We start from the raw sequence: 20,623 nt of genomic DNA, 5'->3' as shown, positions 1-20,623 counted from the left end.
TTTGAATGATACATAGCACTGATTTTCGTTTTGCACCTGTTGCATTTTTATGGACTGGATCCTCTATTTCCATTTTGCCATTTCACAACAAAACCTCAGGAGAACATTTTCCTTCTTTGCTCCCTATTCATTGACTATCAGTGCACACAACATTTCTCTGTATGCACTGATATCCATTACAGGTAGTCCTCTACTTTGTATTGCCTTTGTGACCCCTTTTGTTTATTTTTATGAGGAAGGAAAAATCCAGCACACATCTAAAAATGCCATGTGGTCAGCAATTGGTCCTTCTCTGACCATCAGCCCTCAAAATCAGTATTAAGATCAGTAATCCATCACCGGCATGGTCTTGAAGGGGAAGTCACAAGTCACATACCAGGTTTTTAAGTGAAAAAACAAGCTAGAAGAAAACAACAGCAAACAATTTCTGTAATATTGCCATGAAAACTGCATGGACAATCCAGCGTATTCAGTTGTCAGCCTCCCAAGGTTGACCAAAGATGGAAACCAAAGACATGCAAAGTAATACTATACTACTTTTATTATTAGATTCTAGTAATGGAATATTGGAATTCTGAATGTTTCCCCCCTCCCCGTTTCCTGTTTTCTCTCTTACTATCAGAACTAGGCAGGCTCATGGGTGAGATCCTTTCTTATGTTGCTTTTCTTCCCTGGGTTTAGTTTTCTTTCACCTGACCACTGTTTTGATTTGCAGCTCTTCTGTTCCTCAAGATTATTCCTTCTATCTATTACAACAGCTTGAGAGAGTCTTTAGACGTTGTTTGTTTATGTTTGCCTCTTTGTGTCCGTGTGTGTGTGTGTGTGTGTGTGTGTGTGTGTGTGTGTGTGTGTGTGTGTAAATTTAACCTCCAGCAGTGATGAATGAGCCTGCTGTAATAATCCATACCCAAGATGCCTACTGCAAGGTCTTTTGCAGCCTAACTCAAAAACAATCCACCAGAATTTATGAGGCAACAGGACAGGTATTGATGTCCAGTTGATAAGTGAGAATCCCATATTCATAGTTTTAATAAGAAAGCACTGAATGAAAGAAGCCTGAAAGAAAGCCTCTGCTTCACAGACTGACTCTGTGTTATATAGGCCAACTGTATACCTGCTGGTCCTCCATTCAGTAGCAGTATAGATACTAAGGAATTGGGATAGGTGTTCATATAGAAAATAAGTTCATCTTCCCTTCTAACTTCCCGCTATTCCCCTTTCTGGATTGTGCTGCATTTAAGGACAGCAATCATTCTGAATAGTAAGATATGCTCCAGCCACCACTGAGGTTATCTTAAGAGGTGTGGTTCAGAATTTTGTCTTTTTGAAACTACCCAGCAAGCAGGCACTATCCTCATGCCAGTTTTGATTTTAGATGTGGTTTAGGTAATATAGAGGTCCTAGCAATGTTTCCTTCCTGTGGATAGATCACTAACTGTGAAATGTTGAGGTTTTGTAGCAAATTCAGAGGCAGGGACCAGACAAATTGGACCCAGCCCCAGAGGGTAAGGAATCTAATTTGCTTAGAAATACAAATAAATTAATTTGGCAAAGCTGTAGAGGGCACTTAAGTTAAAATAAGTGGAGAAACAAAAACAATTCTCATGTCTGCATCCACCCAGCCAAGGAATGTTGGGCAGCTCCAAAGCATGCAAATGCAATTTTAGGCTTCATAATTTCCAAATCACAGGAAGCAATCACTTCAATCTTGCTCTGCTTTGATCAGAACAAGAGTTGTGTCCAGTTCTGAACATCATACTTTAAGAAGAAAAAGGAACATATGAGGAGAAAGATCCAAAGATGATGAGGGCACTAGAGACCATGTTTAGGAAGAGAAACGAATAGGATAATTTTAGCTTCAAGAACAACTGGCCGAGGAGGTTATAATAGCATTATTTAAATATCTGAAAGGATATCACATGCTTTAGCGCCTGATTCAATAAAGAAATTATAATGGGTTCATGAGGTTGGCTCTCAGAAAAATTACCCAAGCAATGTCCTTCTAGCTCTTAGCCAATTTATTTTAAATTTAGTTTAAATAATTCTGCTGAAAATCTTTCTGCCAATAAAATTGTGTATAATTTTCCCTATGTCAGATAGAAAGAGAATGAGAAAAAGAGGAAGATATTCCTACAAACATGAATTTTGAGAAATCTATTTTACTGCCTGAAGTCTTAAAAATAGCAAAATAGATCTATAGAGAAGCCCAAGAATCATTTTAAACAACAGTAAATTAATGAATTCAGACAGAATGTCCCAGTATCTTGCAGACAGGCTTTCTAGAGCTACCAAAACATGCACAACACTTCCATGCAGGACAACTCTTTAGGAGCAGGGTCAAAATTATTCTTGTTCCTCTATTATAGCAGGAATTGCCAAGCCAAAAACTATAAACCGAAGCTCCATCCTTAACATTCTTAACACCATCATGCACATTAGCACCCAAGCACACATTCATTGCCATAAAAATTCAGCACCAAGCAAAATCTGGCTATCCAGTTCGTTTCCGAAAAAGAACAGTAACATAACACTTTCAGTACTGCATAATTGGGGGCAGGGATGTCATCGCCATGCTGTTTTTTTTCCTATCTAATCCCCATTGACTTCCTGGGAAACTGCAGGAAGATCCATACAGCCTTCTGCGTGCAAAACACAGAAAACAAAATAACCTTCACTGCAGAGGTGAATTCAGGGCTTTGATTCATCTCTTTTTCAGCACCCAAAAAGTTATGGAGAATCATTTGTGCAATTCCCCATCCCAAAATCAAGGTATTACAAATCAATGTTTTATGTTAAGAATTCCAATACAGAACTGTAAAAGAGGTCCTGGGTGTGAACATTTCTTTTAAAGATCAAAACCCTGAAACTGTTTAAGGTGCCTCTTATTATTGTCCCCTTAGTTACTGAAACCAAATCCATTGCAGTTGCTATGGCAAAATAAAGTATGAATTAAGCTACACTCTTTTCTTTTGTCATTGATGTATGTGGACCAATTTGCTTTAGGGGGAGAAATTCCTGTGTTTCCTTTATGTCTTTTTGTTTGATAGCTTTCATTCTGTTACCTGCAGGCCTTTTATGGATCTTCATAAAAGGTGCTAAAACTTCGATATCTCACACTAAAATGCATGTGGTGAAAGGACAGGAAAATAATTACTATTAGCTGTCTCACTAAAGGGATCTGCCACGATAGCTAAAAATGGCTTTAGGCTTAGTTCTCTATCCTTGGCTTAGAAGAGACAGAATTAGCCACAGTTTGGGGATTGTGCATTACCAGCTCTTAAAAATGTTCTGCCTCTCAAGCACCAAAACTATTTCAAGCTGCAGTCAAAACATGAATTAACTGAAATCTCTGTCCTTGTTCTATATTTTAGGAACAATCTGGCAAAACATAGTGTTATGTACTGGGTTTCTTGCAAGCAGGAGACGAGGTAAGAGAGTTCAGGCCGGAACATTGCTTTATTGAATAACAGGAACTGAACTAGTAAACAAGGCTTCTACACTGCTATTTATACAGCTGGCCACTAGGCAGCAGCCAATAGGTTTGAAGGAACCTATTCCTGCCCTAGAACCAACCAATGGTGGTCCTGGAGACTGCATGTCTGGGCAGCCTGTGACCGTTACACAGACTCCCTGATTAAGCAATCTCAAACAGCATTCAAAGACATGTGGAACAGTTCAAATAAGAAAGGCTCAATACATTACACATAGAGATTATGAAAAATATGGCAAACAGTTATGCTTAGATATCTGATAATAGATGATTTATCAGTGTGGGCCTTTCCCTTCTACACGTTGAACAGGCCTCTTCTAGATTTTCCTCTTGCCTTTCCGAGTTAACTCCTTGGTCTGTCATTGAGCAAGAATTGACTTTGTAGGGAAGCATATTATCATTTGACGTATATTTAACATATGTTCTATCTTTATTTACCGATTATATAATATTTGTATGCAATCCACATGGTGAGGTTTGGGGCAACTTACAATATTTTTAAAATCATAAAATTAAAACATAAAGGCAGGGCTTTTTTTCTCATAGAACACTCAGAATGGCATTCCAGCATCCTTTTTTGCACACACACAAAAAAGTTTTTGCACAAGCTATGCTACTCCCTCTATTGGATTTCAAAAGCCTATTGGCTTTCGAAAGCCAATAGGAATTGCTGCTGAGTGTGCCAAAAGACCTGGCCAGGAAATGTTGCACCGGCAAGTTGTCTGCAGCGAAGGTGAGTGGGCAGGAACTTTGCATCCCTCCCTGCTGCCCAACTACACCATCTCAACTAGGTAAGTAAGATAGGACAAGGAGTGGGAGGTGGGTTCTGCGGAGTCCATGTACACTCCTTCCTTGTGCTCACCCATGTCAGCCAGGCTGGTGGCCTACCTGGTGCTGGACCTGTGCCAGCATCGCCTCACGCTGCATGCCTAAGTGGCCGCCCTGCATCGCCTGGCCCGCACAGCCTCCACTGCCTGCCCCGCACAGCCCACCATATAGAGCAGGCCCCGCTGCTCCCACAGCACCAGCCGTGCCGGCTCCGGCCCCGGGGGGCAGCCCGCCACCAACACCCCTCACACCCATGACCGCAGCAGTGCCACCACGCCCTGCCTCCTGCACCAACCAAGATGAGAGTTCCAGCACCTTTTTTTTAGAAAAAAAGCACTGGCTAGCACATATGATTATACAACTTAAATATTGAAAATAGGTTGAACTGAAAATTATTGAACAATGCTCTGCTTTCTCAAGTTAGTGAAGCACATTACTGAAGTGTCTTTTCTTATTCTCATTGGTTTTCTGGGTGAAGCTCAAGTCTTTTTTTTTCTTTTCTTTTCTTTCTCCCTTTTTGTAGCTCTGCAGTATATATTTGTCTAAAGTAACCTTGCCCAGAACTGGGAGCTGTCTGCTCATCCAACAGGAAAGACACTGAAAATGCCAAATGACCCATAAGAAGCAATTAAATAGACTTTCAGTTGATAAAAGAAATGAAGCGGTGGATTCCATTGATATATTTCTTTTTCATCTCACTTGTTTATTCTGTTAGCATCCTCTGTCATCAGGCATGGTCCTGTAAAATGTAGTCCTTTGTGACTAAAAGTTCTCCAGGAATGCCATTCCCCTACTGTGCTTTTCTTCACAACCCAACAGTAGAAGGCCAGGGAGATATTGCACTTTGATGAAGTTTCAAGGAAAGCACTCTCTCAAAAACCATTCCAGATTATAAAGATGATCTTTATCCTGAATAATATTTTTTCCTGTCCTAGAGTCATACAATGCCTTACTATCTAAAAATATTAAGAGACTGTGGAGACATCCAACCCAAAGCTTTCAGGAAACAGTATTAGAATATAATCATCATATAGATGATAAGTAGTTCCAAATTTTTCATGAACCTTTTTACAACTAGTAAAAAGTTTTAAAATCCTGTGTGCAAAGATTGAATTACATGTCCACAACTGGAGAGAGACATATATTCACATGTGAAGACATGTACAAAGCACCTTTTGCAAGAAGATGATTGTTACGTGACTGAAACATCTTCATCCAGGGGCAGGGTTCTTCACAAAGACAAAATATACCCAAAGCTAATACTGTAGGCATACACTAAGCAGGACAGGACACAGTTTAATGTCCAGACATGTCTTCTCTAATTAAACTAGGTGGCACTATGCCAGAATAAACATCTATCACTTGGTAAAGGAGATGTCGGTTAGATGTCCTGACATGTCTAGGCAAAAGCAGTAGGCCATTTTTAAGCATCAAGAAGGCTCAATTGATATAAAACCTCTGTTCTTGTAAAGTGAAAACCTAGAACAGTATTTCTCAACCTCAGCAACATAAAGATGTGTGGACTGCAACTCTCAGAATGGAAGAATTCTGGGAGTTGAAGTCCACAAATCCTAATGTTGTTGAGGTTGTGAATATCTGGTCTAGAAAAAGAGACATTACACTCCTGCAGCCCTTTGAAGAGATTTCACAGAATGGCATTATGCTACCCTATTACTGTAGTTTCTGAAACACAGCAAAGGATCAAAAGAAAAATTAAGAAATATAGTACTACCTCAGGTTAGTTCTAAAGCCACAACTCTATTATTTTATGCTGTTTTTAGAAACTGAGAGTCTCAAGTATGAGCTTGGCATGAATTCTGAAAGCATTTATCATAAAAAATCCTTTATCACTGTATGATGAGTTGTCTATCTCAGAAGCAAGAACAGGTTGATGGCTGCACTGAATCTGAGCTTATTAAAACATTTTGCTGTAGACTTTCCAAACTCAAGGTCCTTTGGCTCATCATAAATATTTCTACCAAGCTTGATAAATTATATTTCATGAAAGACAGTTTCATTGAACTGGTAACCTTCATATGTTGCACTAACGAGGACACTAATCCACCTTCAATATTGTCAATTGCTGGGGCCAAATTATCCATTTATCTGAAAAGGCTGGTATGTCAAGCTATTGCCCCTGCCAAGATGTTAACATTCCTCCACTGAATTTTATAATAAAAAAATTTAATATGAGGAAAGAAAATCTATTTTATTCCATTTGCTAATCTTGTTTAACTCTACTGCACTGTAAAATAGATGGACACAATTTAATCAAAACAAAGCAAAGTATTATCCAAATCAGTCTTCTTGGGCCCAATTGGTTTTGCAAAACAGACAAGAATTTAGATCAAATGTGAATAAGTGAGTATCACAGCTGGAAGAGACCTTTGAGGGAGGGAGTCCAACCCTCTTCTCTGTACTCTTTCTAGAGTCTCAACATTTTTTTATATATTGTGGATGCAATATTCCAAGTGTGGTCTTACCAAGGCCTTATAACACTTCACGTGATCTTGATCCAATCCCTCTGCTAATGCAGCATAACACTGCATTGGCTTTTTGAGCAACTTATGAGACAGCATACAGGGCAGAGGTACAAAAACTATCCATATGGTGTTGTAATAACAACTTGCACCTGAACATTGGCAAGACGAAAGAGATGGTGTTAGACTTCCGGAGGAAAAAAGAGAAACCTGCCCCACTTTACATCGGGGAGGACTGTGTGGAGAGAGTTTCCTCCTTTAAATTTCTGGGAGTCTACCTCTGTGAAGATCTGACCTGGAAAGTTAATACAACCCAGGTGGCTAGAAAGGCCCAACAGAGGCTTCACTTTCTCAGGGTCTTGTGGAAGAACAGGGTAGAACAACGGCTAATGACCCTCTTTTACCGGTCTACTATAGAGAGCGACCTCTCGTACTGTATTGTGGTTTGGTATGCTGGTCTGACTGCCGTGGATAGGAAAGTATTACAGAGGGTGGTGAGCACAGCACAAGACATTGTGGGCTGTCCCCTGACACCACTGGATGACATCGCCAGGGCTCGCTGCCTTGGAAGAATGAGGAAAATTCTCAGGGATGACTCACACCCTGGATGGTATCTCTTTACTCTCCTACCATCGGGTAGGAGACATAGGAGTATAGCCAGCCACACCAACAGGCTGAAAAACAGCTTTTATCCATGGGCTGTTAGGCTTTTGAACGGGAAATATTTTTTTATAAATTTTATGCAGAATTGACTTGTGAGGCCGGTGTGTTGTGCAATTAGTTCACATGGTGTAATAAGATGGAGGGTTTGTTGTCACTGTGAGTTGAGGGGTGGGGGCATGAAGGGAGGCTCAGCCAATCTCAATGTATACATGGTTGTACTTTGACAATAAAGGTTCATTCATTCATTCATTCAAGTAGGACTCCAAGATCCCTCTTGGAAATAGATGAAGTAAATGCTTGGGGTCCTGCTATGGACCAACCTGTAATGCATCAGTCTTGGCACTGACTGCGTGCTGCTGTCTGATCATACCAATGGCCTTAATATAGAAAAAAGGGGGGAAGCCATTTTGAAGGAAGCAATGCAGAAAATAATAGCAACCTGAGAAATAAAAGCAGGAGCATACATGACTATTTGAAGAGGATGGGGCTTATCCACCATATCCAGCTGTTTGTACTATTTCATAGTTAAGAAGAACCTTTTTTGGACAATAGATACAATTCATATAAATAGTTGTTATGGCTACTCTTTTGAGAAGTAACCTTGCCAAAGGCAAAATGGTGTTTCTGAACTTTTTTTTTCTTTTAATACAAGGTAATCTCAGATTTACAATGTCTGAAAGCAGATGAAGATGATCGATTTTCACAGAAATAAATATCAGTAGACTTTCTGAACATTTTCTTACCTTGTTGCGTCACTTTCCTTTTTCTTAGTTTTTTTCTGGTTGAATGAACTTGGCAATTTTGTCAATGCCTATTGATGCATAATGGGATCTTGATGCGAGTCCCAGATTTCTACATCTTTACATAGCACATTTTACTATGTGTAAAAATGTCTGCTGTCTTTTGTTGAGCTTCAAACAGGTTTAAGGAATCAAATATTCAAATGTGCTATTGTTCAATGTTGTGGCATTCCTGATGCTCTCTGAGCTTGGTTGCTTTCTTGCCCAATTAAGTAACATCATCAGTGCAAGTGAGTATAGGGTTTTCTGTTCTTTTGGAAATCACATCTCCTCTAGAGGCTAACACTCAGAAAAGCAGAGATCAACACCAGACAAATAATGAGACAGAAAACAATATTCTAATCAAAGAACCAGCAAGAAAAAACCCACTCCCCCACTAACACTGGCAGGGAAGCTACTTAAGCTTCAGTCACTTGCATTGATGATGTTACCTAACTGGGTAATAAAATGTCTGCTAGAAAACAAATAAGCTCAAGACAACCAAGAACTCCACAGTTCCGTCCTGAACTGCATCCTTTCCCCCTCTGTTGGCAGGTCTATTGGTTTGTCCTGTTTTACCCAGAGCCACTATATCGTGAAGCAAAAATATTAGTGGAGGATTTCCTAAAACATGTGGAAACTACAAACCATGGTAATTGTTTTGCCATTCTACTTTCAAAGACCATATCACTAGCAAAGGAGGAGAAAACTATTTGTAAAGATAATCACTGGAGGTTTTCAAAAATAAAAATTAGACACCCATTTGTCCAAGTTGGAATAAGGACTCCTCCCTTGGGAGGGAATTGGACTAGAAGACCTCAAAAGTCCCTTCCTGTCCTATGATTCTGTAAAATATTGTATGGTCTTTGAAATCCTCCACCTACTGAAACATGTCTATGCCTATGTATTTAAGGCAAAGGTAAAGGTTCCCCCGCACATGTGTGCTAGTCGTTTCCGATTTCAGGGGCCGGTGCTCATCTCTGTTTCAAAGCAGAAGAGCCAGCGCTTGTCTGAGGACGTCTCCATGGTCATGTGGCCGGCATGACTAGACACCAAAGGCGCACGGAGCACTGTTACCTTCCCACCGTAGTGATCCCTATTTTTCTACTTGCATTTTTACGTGCTTTCAAACTGCTAGGTTGGCAGGGCTATGTCTTTAGCCCTACAAAAAAAGTGTGGGCAGTGCTATAAAAAGGATGAGTATGGGAGATATTCATGTTTTCTGAAACCATTTCCTGAGATGCTGTATTTGTTATTTTGAATGTTATCAGGAAACAGGAGCCAACTTACCCAATTATGTCTATGTATTCATTAATTCAATTTATATTTGTAGCTTCCCTTCTCACAAACGTGATTCTGGGTGATTCCACATACATCTGTACAATGAATATGCTGGAGAAGGGGCATAGAGATGCAATGAGATGGGAATGTTATGGTGTTGTGTGCCTGGTTCAGTTTATGAATACATACACACACACAAGAAAATCAATCAATCAATCAATATCCTTTCACTGTGTGATGTGTTTCTCTCTAACACAACTCCAGAGATATGATGGCTATCTGGAATCAGAAGATATGTAAAAAGATCCAGATTGAACTCTTGAGTTGGATAGCAAACTGCTCTGAATTTTATTGCTACATACTGAATTAAAATTTGGTTTATTGATAGTCTCTGTTTCTTGCCTCTTAAACTAATTTTTCAAGGGTATTGGCTTTCAGAGTATCAAGGGGTACTTCCCTTATTTGTTCAAGTTCATTCAGGGACTACTTCTCAATGTCAAGCATTCTGAAAGCTCCTATAATGAATTAGTATACACTATAACTATATAACACTATATAGCCACCTTATTTATACAAATAATAAAGGCAGGCTGTACATGCATGTATACATACATACATACATACTAGGACATTGGTGGAGATGGCCTCAAGAACTATTGTAAAACCACTTTTATGATCAACAGTTCTGTACCATTTCTTTTCACCATATCTAACTGGAACCACTTTCTAGACTACAAGCTACCATATCCTGTAAATCTTCGGAGTACACACCATGTTAGCTTACTGAACTACTATGACAGGTAAAAATTAACCAGTAACAGCTGTGTGAACCTGGGTCCCTGGTAGGCATAGGAGGCAATGGTAGAATACTTAATAACTCAATGAGTTCTCACAGCCTTCATTAATCTGTCTCTACCACTTCCAGTATAACTCCCTCTGCCCCACACAACTGAAAAAAAAATCACACACAACTGAAATAAAATGTATGTGGAGATGCTAAATAATCCAGGACATGGTTGTCCCAAAGTGGTTTTTCCAAAAGTCAGCTGGACTTTCTTGTTTTTTTTTTCTTTGAAAACATTTTACTTCTCGCAAAACTGAAGAAGCTTCATGGATGAGAAATGAAATGTTTTCAAAGGAAAAAACCAAAAAAGTCCAGTTGCCTTTTGGAAAAAGCATCTTTGGGACAACTGAAATAAGAGTTGTTACTAGCAGAACATGAAACACCATCTTACCTTCCCCTAAGCCACAGAAATATATCATATGCTGGGAAAGAGAAACAAGAAGAATGTTAAGCATTATATCTAGAAGAAAAGGCACGTTAATGGTATTAGTACCCCAAAAATTATAGTTAAAGAGCAAGTGAATAGATATAAATAGAGGCAGAGAATCAAAATCATGTGAAGTATTAGTACTATTTTATAAATCCTAAGTAAGACCACACCTGGAATATTGCATCCAGTTTTGGTCACCACATTACAAAAACGATGTTGAGACTTTGGAAAAAAATGCAAAGAACAGCAACTAACATGATTAAGGGCTTGGAGACAAAAACATATGAAGAACAGTTGCAGGCCAATCTAGAGAAAAAAAGGACTAGGAATGACATGATAGCAGTATTCCAGTATTTGAGGTGCTGCCACAAAGAAGAGGGGGTTATTTTCCAAAAGCAACAGAAGGCAAGACAAGAAACAATGGATGGAAACTAATCAAGGAGAGAAGCAACCTAGAACTAAGGAGAAACTACCTAACAGTGAGGACAATTAACCAGTGGAATAGCTTGCCTCCAGAAGTTGTGGGTGCTTCATCACTGGAGGTTTTTTAAAAAAGCCTGGACAGCTACCTATCTGAAAGGGTATGGATCTCCTGCTTGAGCAAAAAGACTTCCAAGGTCCCTTCCAGCTCTATTCTGATGGATGGATGGATGGATGGATGGATGGATGGATGGATGGATGGATGGATTCATTCATTCATTCATTCATTCATTCATTCATTCATTCATTCATTGAAAGATTTGCATCATGGATGTAAACTCTTTATTCCACTATACAAAGTAGAAAAATAGGTCGATAAGAAACTTGAGTTTGGCAGCAGTAAGGGGAAACCACATATAGTGAGGGCTGCTACAGCCACATCTACAGGATTACAAGTTTGCCAGCCATGAACTATGAGAAGCACTGAGATGTGAAAGATTTGTATTTTGTTTTGTACATTTAGTGTTTCTAACCTGGAGAGAAGATTTCCCAGAATTGGATCATAAATTTATGTAATTCCATTTCTCAAGTTATTTCTTCATTCTGAGGAAAATTAACAAATCTGTTTAATCTGTACCATCAAGCGTTGACATAATTCTAAGACACAGATGGCTGATCATCTAAATGTGTAATAGCACCTTTGAAGTCATCCTAAGGCAAAAAAGCACTCATGACAAGCATTGTTTCCTGAAACAAATTCAACTTAATTAAGACACAAAGTGTGCAGTGAAAGACATCCCAGCTTTTTGATAGAACTAACAGTCACAAATTTGCTGGAGGTTATATTTGCCAACTGCTCTTGATGATAAAGGGCAGGAGGTCTTTGAACAATGTCTGTGTTATCAACTGTGTCCTTCCTAACTTTATTGACTTTCATTTTTAACTCCTAACTTCATAAATGGAACTCAGGGCTATTGTTGCAGTGCAAGTCCTCTTCAGTAACCTTGAATTTATGATTATCATCATCATTATCATTATCATCATCATTATCAAACATCTTTCTATACCAGGTCCTTGGGAAGCACTCAATAAAAATGCCAAATCCAGTCTAAACATCTGGCTGACTGTGCAACCAACCATAATAATAATGGCAAGAGATGTCATTATATTCCTTTACCTGGAGAATGAATGAAGTGCAAATGAACATTGTTCCAATCTTCAAAAAGGGGAAAAAGAGGCTCCAACACACTATAGCACAGTGAATCTAAATTTAATACCTATGAAATTCTAAATTAGATTATAAAGAAATTGATATGTGAGCACTTTAAAACAATATAGTAATTAGCTGAAGTCAGTATGAATTTGTTAAGAACAAGTCTTGCCAAACATATATCATTTTTTTGGTCAGGTAATTTCCTTAATAGGTTTTGGGACTCTTGTAAACATTATATATCTGACTTTAGCAAAGCATCTGGATAAAGAACCTCATGACATGCTGATTAGCAGTCTAGTTAAAAGTGAGCTGGATAGCATAAAAGTTAAATGAATATATAATTGTTTGAAAATTGGTCTCAAAGAGTGTTCATCAATGGTTTCTTCTTAAACTAGATTGAGGTATTTCCAACATTTTGATTGATGACTTCTGTGAAGAAGCAAAACAAATACTTCTCAATTTTGGCAGTAATATCAGTAGTATTCTTTGTTTATAACCTAGCAGAGAAAAACAAAATTCAAAACTATGTTGATTGGTTATAAAAATGGCCTGAATAATTTTTTAGCAGTAGCAATAACACTTAGACTTGTATGCCGCTTCATAGTGATTTGCAGCCCTCTATAAGTGGTTTACAGAGTCAGCATATTGCCCCACCCCCAACAATTTGGTTCCTCATTTTACCGACCTCGGAAGGATGGAAGGATGAGTCAGCCTTGAGCTGGTCAGCACTGAACTCCTGGCAGTGAGCAGTGAGTTATCCTGCAATACTGCATTCTAACCACCGTGCCACCACGGCTCCTGAATTTTAAACAAATGAAAATGATAATATTCTTAAAATGCTGAAAGCAAATCATATGCACCACTGAAGAAAGTCAAGGTTTGCTGTTCACCAGAGTCTAGGATGCAAAATAATGGAATTTACTGAGAGAAAGACAGAGTAGAAAAAATTTACTATCTACAATATATCAGTAAGATCACTTTACAGTGGATTCCATTATGCAGAATTTTACATGTCTTTCTTTCTTGAGATATATTTAAGCCAAGGCTTGATCTGCTGAGGATCTGCTGAAGATCCCTTAAACCAAATGCTTGCACTTGAGAAGTAAAAAGCAAAAAAAAAAAACTCAGAATGAGAAATTTTCTTTTAGGACACAGAGTTTGCCCCCTGCTGATCCCCAAAACAAAGGAACATCTCTGCCCAGAGAAACGCTGGGTCTCGAATTATCTCCCATAATAAATATGTTAAATCAGATGTTCCACTGCTATAAACAAAGCACTGCAACACATTGTCTAGGTGGAAATGAGCACCTCACTTGAATGCTTCTGAATTGAAAGGATTAGCCAGCTATCGACTTTTGTCCATGGGATGCCCAAATATGTTAACAGAACACATTCTTCCTGAAGGCTCCTTACATTATTATTTTTTTGCAATTGTGATAATATGCAGACAACAACACATATGTATAGCTGTCCTGTGTACCCTGATTAGTCTACATTTGTGGACCTCATGGCAGTACGACAGAACACAATTAATGTTGCTAGTTTCTGGGCAAGATCTGTTCAATCTTTACATATTTTAATCTTTGTTTTATATTTTAAAAGTTATGTCACACATATATATATACACATACACAATATGTGTGTGTGTGTGTATATGTATACACACACACACACACACACACATATATATATATATAATTGTGATGCTTCTGACATGAATGAACAAACATATTAAATAAATCAGTAAATAAATCTTTATTTCTCTAGTGTAAACTCTGCAATACATGAAAATGAAGAATATACAAAAAGTAATATATATTCTGTTGATTATATGAAAAAGAGGTATATCAGGGAAATTTCCATAAAAACATATCCTGGAAAAATTTACTTTGGGAATGTAGTATTGGGAAGCTGTACACAAAAGTTCCAAGATTTTTTTATAGGTTTCAATTTAAATCAATCAAAATACATTGCTTTCATGAGAAGAAGAATAAAATAGATCAATTCTATACTGAATTCTAATTATAGGCAACAGAAATAAACACAAATAAGTGAAATTGTGAACATTTTGCAGCTTTAACTCTGCCTAACCTATCTTAGATTGTGACCTTCATTTTTTTTAATCCTGCCACTTTAAAAAAACTAAAATTGCCATTCTTGGAATCTGGATCTAGCTCATTTTTATCAACCAAACAGGGAGATTCCAAAATTCCTTGCCATATGCAACACAGAATTCATTGCTCTATACATAATGTTTAGAATAGTTTAATTAACACCAGACTTCAGCTTCTTCTATTGCTACATTTCTTTTACTACACTATTTCACCAAAGATGCAAAGAAGCAAGCTTGAAGGAAGCAGTCAAAAAACAGCCTGATAGAAGCAAACCATTTAATGTTTCTGGTACCCAACATGGTGGCAAAACATTAAAAAATAATGGACTGAGTTAATGTCAACGCTGCTAACATCGAATGTTATTGCTTGACAAGAGATTTAGTTTAAGGTTGGGAGCAGGGAGGAGTAGGATTGCACCTTTCAAGGCCATCTCTAACTAGAGAAGATAAGACCTTGGTGGGTTTTCTAACAGAAGGGAAACTGATTCTTTAAATTAATTGGAGAATATGATTAATGACAAAATTAGAAAGGTGGAGAATTGTGTTTTAATATATTGTGCAAGAGGCGGAGATTTCAGATTCCAGATTCCTTCGAGCAAGCATTTGCCGGTGTATTAGGCTAATAAAGGACTTTTAAGGTAAACAATGCCTCAGAGTCACTTGAAAAGCCCATACATCGGAAACCTGACAGTCAATGTGTTTAGGTTGACACAAATGATGTGAAGAGGAAAAACAGCATAAAGTTAAGGTCATTTTCAGAGATGAGAACCTGGGGCTGAGTATCTTTGTTTGTTTGTTTGTTTTCATCTCTTATGGAGACCTGGGAACATGTAATTAGCACTACGATATTGGTAGTAGAACACAAAATGTCAAAAGCAATAGAAGTCTACAAGCTAGCTTTATTGTGCACCTGTTGTTATAAACACTAGAGACAAGACTTGTCAAAAACATCAGGTGTGGCAGATACCACACCAATTTTCAAAGGATAAATACAAATAGAAAACAATTTCAGAATAGGAATAGGCACAGTAATGAAACAGAACAGAAGGTGAGGAGAAAAGTACATAGGAGATATTATCAAGGTCTTCATATCAAAGATACTTTTGTAGTCAATTATAGACAGCTATAAACTTAAGAATATAAACAGTGTCTTGCTAGTTCATCAATGAGTTCAGCAATGAGTTTTCACAGTGGCCAACTACACAAGGAAGCCCACTAGTATCCAAGTAGATGGCCATCAGAGGCAATCAGATAGCCATCAAGGCTAATAGTCATTGATCCCCATGACTTCCATAAATTGGTCCATTCCGTTTCTGAAGCCAACCAAGCTAGTAGCCAGCACCACATCTCATAGTAGCAAAATCTCACCGTTTTTACAATTGTTACATTAGTGTGTGGGGGGGAATCACAAATAAAGTTAAGGTAATGAGATTTCAAAAGCAGAAACCATAATTTTATCAAACCTGTTAGGATTTTGTGTTTTACCTTAATAGCAATATGTTGTATGGAGACCTTCCCAAATCTGAGTCCATTTGTATAATCTCATGCGTCCTATGAACTCTAGGAATTCTCCCCTCCCCCACTTTGCCTCCAGAAGCCCTTCTTTGATTGTAATTTGGGATTGTTCTTGGCCCAGATTTTTTCCAGCCAGCAAGGTGACTCACATCCCACTAGGACACAGGTGTCAAACTCGCCACGTCATGTGACATGTCACAACGTATCATGACTTTTTTTACATTGCCACACCTGGGTCAGCACGGCTTCCACATGATGTAACCAGCCCATGGGCCAGCAGTTTAACACTCTTGCACTAGGAGAAGCAGACCAAATACACCTGTTTTGATGTCCTATATAGCAGCAGAAAACTGAACTCCAAGAGAGCAAGGTTCTGAAATGTGTTCGTCCAAAGAAAGAAGCAGTTCTTAAAGCTACACACTTAACACTGAAGAATCGCTTTCTTAAATGTATTTCCTTTAAAAACAGTATCTTTTTTCCCTGCATTTCCAAAGTTATCTTCAGTCATTCATTTGAGTATACTGACAGATGGGTTTTCATTTGTGTTTAAATCTCTTCGGTCAGGTTGGCCAGATGTTACGAACAGCAGTGACAACTAATTCACGAACCATAAACAATTAATTGTGAATGTGAAGATACGTTTGTATGCTCCTAATCATTAGATATCAGAGGATGATTATTTCACATGTTCAATCATGCAGACAATCTCTAATTAACACTGACAATGTGTTAAAGCCTAAACACATTATTAGGCCCTATTATCAAAGGAGAAGTGTGCTTCAGGAATTATGTGAAAGCATCATATTGGAAAAGCTAGACTATATTACCAAGAAAGATCAAGGGCTTTGTTAATCTTATCTTGTATTTACAGAGAAATTAAACAAATCATTTTAAATGAAACTATGGCTAGCATAACTTTTGCATTAAAAAGGGGAAGGTGCTTTGTAAGGATTCCATTGCAATAAAAATACTGTAGGTCTGGATGGCCGCAGACAGTTCTAAAAGACTGATAGCCATGATTTGAATTACATGGTTTAAGCTTTATATATTTCAAACTAGCTCTTCTCTCTATCGTGTTGAAAATGTTCTTTCAGATCTCCTGTCTTGGCACAGCAATCTTATGTGGCTGGCATCTCCTTTGGTGGTGTATAACCTTTTGAACTAAAATGACATGGCACAAATGGAACATTCTTCTTTAAAATTACATCCAACACTCAGAAGGGAAGGCTTTCATCCAATGATTCCAGTCTGCCATATTCAGTTCAAGCTCATTTTCTCCAGGTTTTTTTCCAATTCTGCCAGGACATGTTTATCTAAGCATTGTGCTTAGGAAATCCTCATTGCCAGGTATTCAGGCCAATTGTAATTTATTAGTCTGAGAGCACCAACAACAGTGGAGGTGGGCAGATCTCCAAGAAAGGGAAATGTACAAACCATTTGATCCCAAATTACTGTAAAAGGGGGGGGAAGTAACCAGAAAGATATATGGGGAGTTGATCAATCAGTTGATATATGGGGAGCAATATTGCTCCCTCTCCTCAAGCCTTGCTTTTTAGACCTTCAGTTGGATTTGCTTTGGAGGTTATCCCCAAATTCTTGCCAATATGTTGCTCACAGAAGGAAGAAAACAAATTGTTTTGTGAGGAAAAGAGGATAATTTGTTCAGCTGTTTGCTTTGGGAAAATAGGATGACTGAGCACCTGACTCTTTGATAGCAAGGGTTGTGAACAGAATTGGTTTATCATCTGACATTTGTGCAGTTTATTTGAAAGGTGAGAGAATGACTGCCGGCAACTGTGAAAGAAAATTTCTTGTCAGAATGATTGCTCAAAACCTATGAAGCCATCAGTGGCACTTGTCTCTTTAGTTAATTCCCACAAGTGTTATGTACTCAAAGCTAAATCTTCTATGTGCTGTAGTTACCACGCTAAGGACACTTAAGTCCATTGCTTAAAGGTATTTAGCTGGGTTGAATTGCAGAAATCTACAAGGCAGTAATATTCCATAGAAATCAGTGTACGTTACTTTAGATCGAGATATGAAAAGTAGAGTTTTATGGCAGAGTATATTTTGAATAAGGACTCAGTACAATTAAACTGGAAGGGACGCGGTGGCTCAGTGGGTTAGGACACTGAGCTTGTCGATCAGAAGGTCGGCAGTTTGGCGGGTCGAATCCCCAGTGCCGCGTAACAGAGTGAGCGCCTGTTACTCGTCCCAGCTTCTGCCCACCTAGCAGTTCGAAAGCACATCAAAATGCAAGTAGAAAAATAGGGACCACTACGGTGGGAAGGTAACAGCGTTCCATGCACCTTTGGTGTCTAGTCATGCCGGCCACATGACCACGGAGACGTCCTCGGACAAGCGCTGGCTCTTCGGCTTTGAAACGGAGATGAGCACCGGCCCCTAGAGTTGGAAACGACTAGCGCGCATGTGCGGGGGAACCTTTACCTTTACCTTTACATCTAAAATTCTAGAGTAGTGTTTCCTCAACCTAGGTAACTTAAAGATGTGTGGACTTCAGCTCCCAGAATTCCATAACCAGAAGGCTGAGAATGAATTTGGGGAATTCTGGGAGTTGGTTCATACATCTTCAAGTTGAAGTAACACTGTTCTAGAGAAATAGTTTCCAACTATGGTGCATCTACTGGATAAAATAATTCCTAATCCATGATAATTGGAAATCCTACCTGGAAATTATATGAGTCTGCCAGGGTTCTAATTATCATTTACCCCTGCCTTCTGTTTTATTTTGCGATTCTAAAATTTTACTTTTTTAGTGCCATTGAAATTGCTGTATCAATTGAAATATTACAATTTTATAAAATGGGTTAAGGGTTTCATTTACAGATGGTATATAAATAAATAAATGCTATAGCTATTTTAGTCATTATTTCAATTTTAAAAATTTATTTGAATGAAACCAGATTTAACCATTTTAATAATTTATTTCATAGAATATTTATGCTTATATTATTATAAACTCTCTCTTAGAAGATCAGCTATACATTAACAAACGGACTGATGTCAATTCGTATCTCTTACATTAACCCTTTTAATATATCTTTCAAATATAATAACTCTTCAATAGAATTAAGCTAAGAAGAAAAGATCTGTTTGTATGCTCATGTTCTCGGCATGATTCTTTTTTATTCCTTGCACAAGTTTTTTTCTTCAGAAAATAAAGCTTGTTAGCTTTTCCCTTTGGCAGTACACCTCTTGTCATAGTGAAAGAAGAAGAGAGAAGTGCAATTAAGAATTATGATTAATTCTAAATGTATTATTAAAATAGCTATAATTCATCTCTATATGTCTTCAATATTAAGTAATGTTGGGTCATACTAAATAAAAAGTAAGCTCTAAGCACTATAAGGTAATTCTATTTGTTTATTTTTTACTTGTTCAGTGCAGTCTTTACTCACTAAAAAGAAGAGTGAGCATTGAAGTGTTATATTAATTGATAGACTCAGTAACCAGAATTCCATTTTTTTAGTCAGTCAGGTGTTACACAAAAAAGGTGTCCCCATGAGTACAATGAGATTGAAAACCTTGACCTTTGGTTCCACTTTACCAGAACAAGTCACACTACATTGACTTGATGTATGAGCGCAAAATAGAGTATTAGGAAAAGCAAGGAAATTTTAAAAGAGATAAATAGTACCTCCAATGCTTTCACGTTTAACAACCTGCTTTTTAAAAACCTCCTTGGAAATCCAAATAAATAAGATGTTTGGATTAATCCATTTCTTTCCTTATTTTTCTTTCATTTATCATTCTGCTCTCTGTTCCTGTGCTTAGAGAAGTTATTGCCGTAAAAAACAAAAAGAATGGTAAAATTCATGTAAAAGCCCTACGCAGTGCATTCTAGGAGCTACATAAAAACTAAACTTTTCCAGGTGGGCAATGTATTATTAGTAGCTTATTACAAAGTAGAAAGGTTTATTTGAAAATGTATGCATCCCTGTCATACATCAGACATGTCAAACTTGTGACATCACCGTATCTGGACTGTTTTGCCATTGCCGGCAATGGGGTGGGTGCGGCTTCCACGTCCAGCCCCTGGGGCGGCAGTTTGGCAACCCTGTCATACATATTCATTGAAAGCCACCAACTATAAGGTAAACATGTAAACACATTATGATCATTCAAAATGATTAAATTTACATTAAAATACAGGTAGTCCTCAACTTACGTCCAAATCTGAGCCCAAAAATTCTGCTGCTAAGCGAGACATTTGCTAAGTGAATTTTGCCCCATTTGATGACCTTTCTTGCCACAGTTGTCAAGGGAATCACTGCAGTTGTAAAGTCAGTAACACAGCTGTTAAATGAATCTGGCTTCCCCCATTGATTTTGCTTGTCAGAAGGTCACAAAAGGGGATCACAGCCATCATAAATATGAACCAGTTGACAAGCATCTGCATTTTGATCACATGACACTGCAAGGGTTATAAGTGTGGAAAAAGGTCATGTTCCCTTTTTTTTCAGTGCTGTTCAAATGGTCACTAAATGAACTCTTTTAAGTTGAGGACTACCTGTACTTCCTGCGTCGGAAACAGTTTTATTTTAGT

Source organism: Vipera berus (genome assembly GCF_964194415.1).
Source record: "Vipera berus genome assembly, chromosome: 2".
In the NCBI taxonomy this organism is placed as follows: domain Eukaryota; kingdom Metazoa; phylum Chordata; class Lepidosauria; order Squamata; family Viperidae; genus Vipera; species Vipera berus.
The sequence above is the reverse complement of the archived record's forward strand: the minus strand, read 5'-3'. Positions refer to the sequence as shown.